Below are 8,722 nucleotides of genomic sequence, written 5' to 3' on the forward strand. Positions count from 1 at the left end.
AACCTTTAAATATTATGCTACACTCACCCTCTTCTCCATTATCACCCGTAATACCGACATCTTGTTGATAATGTTACTCAGCATGGATTCACACTCAGTTACTAAATTCTATACCTTCCGATCAGATCCAACAAAACAACTTACTCTCGGGGGGCGTTTCGCCAGATGTGCTCCAAATCTTGCAGTCGAACGTGGTCCTCATGTACGGCAACATACGTTCCGAGCACGGTTAGCTATTGGTTGCGGGTCGAATCGGTTTTTGTCCATGGCGCCCGTCCTGTTTAGCCATACTCTTAGCACCAAGTACGCAAGCAGGAAAGAGCGGTACACTTGTCTGGTGAAGCAGTGGCTGAGACGGGAACAGCATCAGTATCAGGTTAGGTAAATGGTTAATATGTGTATACAAATCCGTGTACAGTTTACTCTTTATTTATAGATATGTTCGTTTATTTGCTCGCACGTCGATTCATAGTTCGGTGTTTATTTGTACAACATTTATGCTTTCCCACTTGGGAGATTCTGAAAGCACTGAAAGCACAAAGCAAAGGAAGCACTGAAAAAATCATACGTAATTCTGCAAATTGGTATTTGATGTTATTGGAACGCATGAATCCCCCATAAGTAAAATCACTAATATTTTAATGCGTGCTTGTCATCTAGTTTCTTTGACAATAAAAACCTATTTAGTAGTATTGATTGATTCATGACGTTTTCTACAGTGCTTCTCCGAAAGCTTTCGGCAAGTGTATAACCGATTAGAACTGAATTGTGTAGATTTGCAGAAAAACTATATTCCTTTCGAGGAATCAGTGCTGCCAATTTGAAGCAATGGGTTGAAAAGTGGTCTGGTTTTTGATTCCTAACGCATGCTACCCAAGATAGAAAAAATATTAGAAAATTTTTACATGTTCAAACAGTCTTAACTCTTTGATGAAAAATAGTTATTTAGATACAACAATACATTCGAGGGGGGAATTTATATAGTTTCTTCACGAACTTTGAACTTCGGAGTAGCCACCGCACATCCGGAACGTACCAGTAACTGAGGCGGTAGACACAGTTATAGATTGCATGGATCAGAATTTCTTTTCGTTCAGAGATTTTTTTAAGCAAACGTTCGGTCTCAACATAAGTAGTAAGCTATCGATACTCTTGGTGGAGGTTCTCATGGTCATCTTTAACACTCAACATACCACACCCGGTTTATGACCGGTTCTGAACTGAAAATGAGCATTGACAATTTACAACTTTTGTTGATTTTTTATAATGTATTTTTTTAATTTTCGTCCTATATATATGTGACTAGCTCACCCGGCAAACTTTGTCCCGCCCAAAATTTGTTTTTTGTTATCAATACCTTCAAACATTCACCTTTTCTTACTAAGCACAAGTTTATGAGTCCAATCGCAGAACTGTTCATTAATTGATCTTTTAATCGACCCCGTTGAATTTAACTTTTACTAAAAAAATCCTAGTACTTTTACAAAAACTCATCATTATAAAATCAGATTATTTTCAGACACAATTCTCGTTCAAGATTTTTCAACCACTTGAAAATAAAATGTTTCTCCGTTACATGGAATAAATGTTCGATACAGAAAATATGATAGAATAAACACATCCGTCCCCTCTTCTCCCCTTAGAGAGGGGGGAGGAGTGTCTATTCACAATACAAACGTTTCGTGCTCCCTAAAATCTTCACATGTCAAATTTGGCTCAATTTTTTGGCGAATCCTCAAGGATACGGTAAAAAGCAGAGAGCTCTACGTAAATCGGAGCTCTCTGACCGGGATAAGCGGGAAATAGCTAGAACAGCTTCGAATACCTCAATATCGCTTATGCAAATAAAGCAATATTTCAATTAAAACGTTACTCGGGTGACAAATCGTCAAGTTTTGGTAAAAAAAATCCTCACATAAAGATAGCTATAGATGTTAAAGCTACTCATCTTACGCCTTCTCACATTGGAAGACGTCTGAGTTTTGTCAAAGCTCACATGAACCGACAGTGGGACATGATATGTTGTGACAAAGAATGTTTCCGAAAGAATACATTTTGCTATTTACCATAACGAAAAGTTCTTCAATGTATAGGTTATCTTCACTGAAATAAAAAAGATCAATTTGGATGCTCATGATGGTTTCAACGGGTACTGGGGTGATTTACGGAAGAAGGAGCAGTATTTTTCAACCACGAGTTTTCGTGGAGGCTCGTGCATGGTTTGGGCGGGATTCTGTGAAACCGGAAAGCTCAAGATAGCTTTCACATCATTCAAGGATTACATACATGTTCTGAAATCCTCTCTCCTACCGTTTTAGCGTAGATATCGACACAAAAAATATCACATTCCAGCAAAACAATGCTACTATTCATACCAGCAAGGAAACTAAGCAATGGATTAAGGACCAAAAACTTAATTTTTTGGACTAGCCGGCTCGCTCTCCAGACTTTTGGACGTAAGATTACGTCTTTCGGGAACATATTGGGGTACAAATTGAAAATCAAAAATCGAGCACATCATGAAAACTGTCCAATTTCAAAGTCATTTTATGATGGATTGATGAAATTTTTGCGTCAATCGATTTCGGCACTCCATAACAATTTTTTATATTGAAGAAAATAATTTATTTCATGGAACTAACTATCGAACAATTGAAAAATCTCAACCCCTATCCTAACGGTCATACCCACTTCTGATTGGTCGGAATTGACGACACATGCGGCGGGTCCCTAACAAAGACATCAAAACCAAGCTTTCGGGGAGAAATCGGCATTGCAAATATATGCAAGTCGGGGGCATTTTTATATTTATTTTTATAAATAAAATTTAAATACGGCACTTTAATGTTGGTTGCTTCGTGCAATTTCATATAAATGACCGATCGTGTATTGTGGAAAATTTAGCACAAGTGTAAGTGTAAAATTGTATATGGTAGCAGTTGTGTTAAAAATGACTTGATATATGAAATGATTTATTTCAATTTTCATAAATGAAAACCAACGTGTTGTTCCGCTCGAAAACGGGTCGTTTGGTTGAAGCTGTCTGTTTTGTTGTGTTCATTTTCACCCAAGGAAAGTTTATACGGCGCGAAAAATTGGAAAAGTGAAGAAATATAAGAAAAAAGTGATATCTCATATGCTCTACATATAGTATTAGGTGTTGTTAATCCAATTAGAATTTACATCGGGTTGAATAAACACTCAGAAAGTAAAAATTTTAAAAGAAAATCAGCTTTTCCATTTCAAATATGTTTTCTCTATATTGAAGTAACATGTTTTTATCGATGAGAAACATTGATAAATGTGTTCGGTATTGGAAATTGCCTTATATTACATTCGTGAGTTTTTTTTTTCTTTATTTCATCCATACATAATACAGAAGGCATCTCGTCTAGGATCACAGAGGGCGGTTTTCATCATATCTCGTTCCATTTCGGTATGTTATGTCTGATATGTACCACCCAATGACTGTTTACCATCCTTCTGTCATCATCACTCGGTAAACATTGGTGGAGTTAACAAACCATACCCAACAACAAAACAAAACGGCCTTTTTCAGAGCCACCAAATCATTATCAAAGAGTTCAACGATGTAATTCATCAAACATATCCAAAATCAACAGATAGCCTAACGGAATCCTACGTCAACTATGCGGTCGTGTCTCGGACACAACCCTCCTGTGACTTTTTTTTATCCCTTTTGTTTATTTTAGGCTCATTAGCATTTTAGCTGTAACAGAGCCAAATTTTAATCGTGTACATGTCACATGTTTATCATATTTATAATTAGCACATTACAAAGTTGCCATTTTTCGGCGTGTTAGAGTATTCCGTTCTGTATAATTACATATGGTACACATTTACAGAGTAGCCATTTAGGCGTAAGAGTTTTTCTTCTGTTCTTCCATTATCCACAGTTAGACCGGACAGTGGAGACAGTTGATTGATCATTGTTGAGTTATTTATAGAACAGCAGCCCGATATGTCTTGCAGAGCAGAGCAGTTGTATGGATGAATCGATCTTATTTCAACCGTGGATCGATCTCCATCGCTGATGATTGTTGCGTGGACGTAGTTATTCTGTAACAACACAAAGATGGCCAATGTGGGCCCTGAGTTTTGAACTCACGCGCGACTTCAATCCTGTTGAAAATCTTAGGGGGATCCTTGTACGCAGAATCTGCATGATAAATATGTGACATGTACACGATTAAAATTCGGCTCTGTTACAGCTAAAATGCTAATGAGCCTACAATAAACAAAAGGGATAAAAAAAAAGAATTTCCAGGTTATTAGCAGAAATAGCGAGGTTGCCAATTATTGATATGTAAATCATCCGATCGTTTTGAATTTTTCATTGATAATACTTATGAAATTTCAAATGGTTTAATAGAAAAAAAATTATCATATTTCAGCACAATAAATAAACAAACAACTCTTTTGAACGAAATTGACGTTAAATATATTTTATTCTGAGCATTCTACAATATATGAATGTATCTTGTTGAAAATCTATCTGTTTGTGTTGCAACGAAATAAATCATGGTATAAATAATTTTTCCAAGTTTTTCCAGTGTGTAGTAGTAGCTCGTTATAGCCCAAATCGTTCAGTCGATGTTGATGCTTCACCTGGACTAATTTTTGATGACTCAAAATAATAAATTTCGGCAACTATTCAATGCGATTCTGTGGTAGATTTCTCCAAATGGTAGCAGAAAATTATTGCTGATAGCAAATCGTACTTTTCATACACAAATATCGACACATTAATGGTCTACGAATCTATGCTGCTTAATAAAACTTGTTTTGTTGTGAGTTGAAAATCTATACGATTTACAAGTATACTTTATTGGTAAACTCAGATTTTATATTTACTGATCTGGTGAGATAATTATTACTTTCCAGCCAATATGAGATGATTTTTTTGTAGTTTTCGAAATATTCAGATTTCAAAGATGTCTCAAGAATGTACTATCGAATTTATATTTTGATAATTAATACTACTTAAGAAATCCACAATTTTTACGAACAATCATGATTTTAATCGAAAAATTACCGGAAACATGCCAACCCTGCCTCTGGCAAGACCACCGGTGGAGAACAGCAAAACACAGTAGCAAAAAAGCTATTCCAGAAGGAAGCGTACATTTACACTCAGAGAATGTCGGGCACCCGTTACCGAGTGCAGGCATAAATATCCACATTTTATGTGTCTAGGGCACATGCACTGCTTGCGGATGCTAAAGCACGAGACCCATCCGGAGTGACCAGTCATCCGGACCAGGGGCAGTAAGCAATAGCGCACAAAAGGGTTATCTACGAACATATACATTTCACTTGCCTCTAGACCACCCCAAGTTGACTGCTGCGGGGTGCTGGAAGGGGGAACCTGGAAGAGGATATGATGATTAAGAGCCTTGCACCGAGCCGGGGTCGCCATCGACACACCCGTCAAGTTCTCGATTGGGGAGGCAAGTCCTGGTTTTGGGAGATTCCCAAGGTGGAGACCAAATGGTCTGCAGAAAATAAGTATAACTAACGAGAATGGATTTTGCATTTATCGACGCGAGGCTGTGTGTTTGTTTTGTTTTGCGGGGATGTGCACCCAAGGGAGAATATCTGCCGAGTGTTTATTTGTGGATATTGGCGAGAGAAACATTCATATTCCGAGGAGGATGGCCTCAGCCGGACTGGTACACTGATTAGTTGATTTACATTCAGCAGAGTTCAGATAATTGACTTTTGCCATTATTCAAATAGAAATAAATTGGTCCAGATGTGTGGTTAAATGGTGGAGGGGGAATACTGGAACGAAAGGAGTAAAGTGCTGAGCTCGTGTGGGAGAATGAGTGTGGTTTATGCTAAAGTGAAGTCAATTGATATGTGGATTTCAATGTTTGATTCCAGGATCTTGATTTCAAGAGTTCTTATAATACTTAATGTAAACATGTGATGACTCTTGAAGATGGAGTGTTCCAAACCCTGGTGAGATGGAAAATCTATATATATATAAAAATGGATTTCTGTCTGTCTGTCTGTCTGCCTAATTCTTATGGACTCGGAAACTACTGAACCGATCGACATGAGAATTGGTATGTAGTGGTTTTCGGGGCCGGGGAAGGTTTTCATAATAGTTTGAGACCCCTCCCCCTCTCTAATGGGGGCTGTCATACAAATGAAACACAAATTTCGGCATTACTCGAGAATTAATCAAGAAAATGCAACCAAATTAGTACACATTAGTAGTGTGAGCATTTATTGCATAGTTCATCCTGTTTACACAGAGTGCCTGGAATGCGTTGTATCAACTTCAAACAAGTCGGCATGTTATTTATGTTGTTCAATGATTTCTTGATATATCCATTCTAGGAAACATCAAACACCTTCAATTTCATGCTTTCCCTTGGTACCTGACAAATGGAAAGCGAGAAGTGATAATCGAAAAAGGAGCCACCATCCTCCCGGTGATTCTGACACCAAGAATCTGTCTGCTTTTCCCGGGAACCTTCGAAACACCATGAAGCCAATTTGGTCTCCCCGCTAATGATCCCTCAATTCTGTCCGGAATCGATCCCAATATACCATTCCTTTTAGGGGAGAACCAAGCAAAAAAGTCAACTGCAACTACAATCATTTTTCTGTTCGGCAGCGGCAAACATCAAGAATCCATTATGTAGCATCGAAAGCCCCTGCTCTCCTCCAGCGGTACATATGTGGAAACATCGCTCCGATGTCAACGCTGATAAGCCACAATGTAACGGGCGAAATTGCCACCGGTATTACCAATCGTAATTCGCAGCAGAATCCGCTCCGAACACGGGAGTGAATCCCGGACTGCAGCCAGCGTCCAATTATTGCTGTGATCTGAGCCGCGCTGTTTTGCAGATCTGCTGGATATGATCTGACTCCCCGCAGGACGGTTGTCTCTGCCCTTCTAGCTCTCCTCGCCAGTCACCGATTGGGTGCTTCGATACTTTTTTAATCGTGTCTACTTATGTGGTAATCGCCGCGTGCGGTTGGTCTTAACGAGGCTTTATCACGATTTTGCGCTATCCGATTCCCCCGCTATCGACGGAGGCTGCTGTTCTCTGTTGGCTTTGATTCCTCTCGGATCGATACGGATGATTGGGGATAGAGACTAACGAAGCCGCAGCAGCGGCAGCAGCAACCACCATCGTTTTATGTAATGTTGATTTTTAATCTTGTTCATGTTTCACAAGAACATATTCGACCTGTTCCTTCATCCGGTTCCTACCCAAAAACCGCGCTTGTGTTCTATGCAAAGGTATGATTTTAATCAGAACAATCCCGTTTTCCGGAAACATCATACTTTCGATACCCGGAATTTATTCGATTTTTCTTCTGCTCTATTTTATGTAGATCGAGGTCATGGTTTCTCATACTATTCGATAACTTCCCCAAATAAAATATTTGAGGCAACCAGAAAATCAGACCATTGCAATATTTTTTATCGAAAAAACACAACTGTCGCGGTTTAAAAACGTACCACCATCGACAAAAACGACTGTAACAAATCGTGATCATGCCAGAGATCAGCTAGGATATCCAGAACCCCATAGCAGACATGATCGCCCTTTGGTAAGGCAGTTGTTTACCGGCAGTACCATCCGTCAAGTACATAAAGAACAAATCGAGCGAACAGAACCAAAAAAATAAACCGAGAGGTACTCATCAAGAGGAGGCAAGCGGCAATGTACCAGGCAATTGGTGGCTCATAAATGGGCCCGAGTAGGGTATACACTGTCCAGCTAAATGATTTGATCCATATTTTACTTTTAATGAAACACATTAGTTTTGTTTTTATTTACATTCGCTTTTTTATTCCTATGGGTTGGCGTGCGATCTTCCCTTTCGTTGGCTGCGGATGAGCCAGCCAGCGGTTGCAGGAGATTTCGTTTTACGTCGTTCCCATATTTATTCTACGGGACGCATCTCTGGAATGATACGGCTGAATGGGACTTGGTGTAGGGGAAGATATTTCGGCGTTCGGATGAATGAATTTATCCATGAAGCGATGTTTTTAGTGTGGATTTTTTATTTCTTTCATAACACCAGCAAACCTCAGTGTATGTGTGGATGCATTGAAAATAAAATGTGCTCAAAAACCACATTCCCTTAACCTTCTGGTCACATAATACATGCCCTTAACCTTCTGGTCACATGCCTCTTTGGCATAAAGACGGCATGTGATCAGAAGCTTGCGGTCGATGTTGATGGTGCGCTCCACGATTTTGCGCTTGGTTTCTCAAAATAAACCAACTTTTCAAACCCAGTAACAAAACGATGTAACTTGTACCGTGAGAGCAAAATTTCACATGTTTGGGTCTCTCCATCTGCCCTAACAATCTCCTCAAAACGGTCGCTTCATCATTTATCGTGTGTGATTGGGAAAGGCTTGTTGACTAATGTTCAATCACGTTGTGAGTATTTTTCTTATTTTTAGATCAGCGTTCAATAATGCATCATCTTGGTTTCTTTAAGGGTGATTTTTTATGTGCCTTGTCTGCAAAATGAATATTATCACTCTTGAAATAACGAAACTATCGTTCAAACGTATCTTTCGATGGATAAGATTCACCATTAGCTTCTCGAAATATTCGATATGAATCAGTAGCTGTTTTCTTCAAATGAAAACAAAAAAAATAATACTTTCCGAGAACTTCTCGGCATTCAATTTCGATATATTGTACAAAACATCAAA

This window comes from Toxorhynchites rutilus, chromosome 2 (genome assembly GCF_029784135.1).
Source record: "Toxorhynchites rutilus septentrionalis strain SRP chromosome 2, ASM2978413v1, whole genome shotgun sequence".
Taxonomy (NCBI): Eukaryota; Metazoa; Arthropoda; class Insecta; order Diptera; family Culicidae; genus Toxorhynchites; species Toxorhynchites rutilus.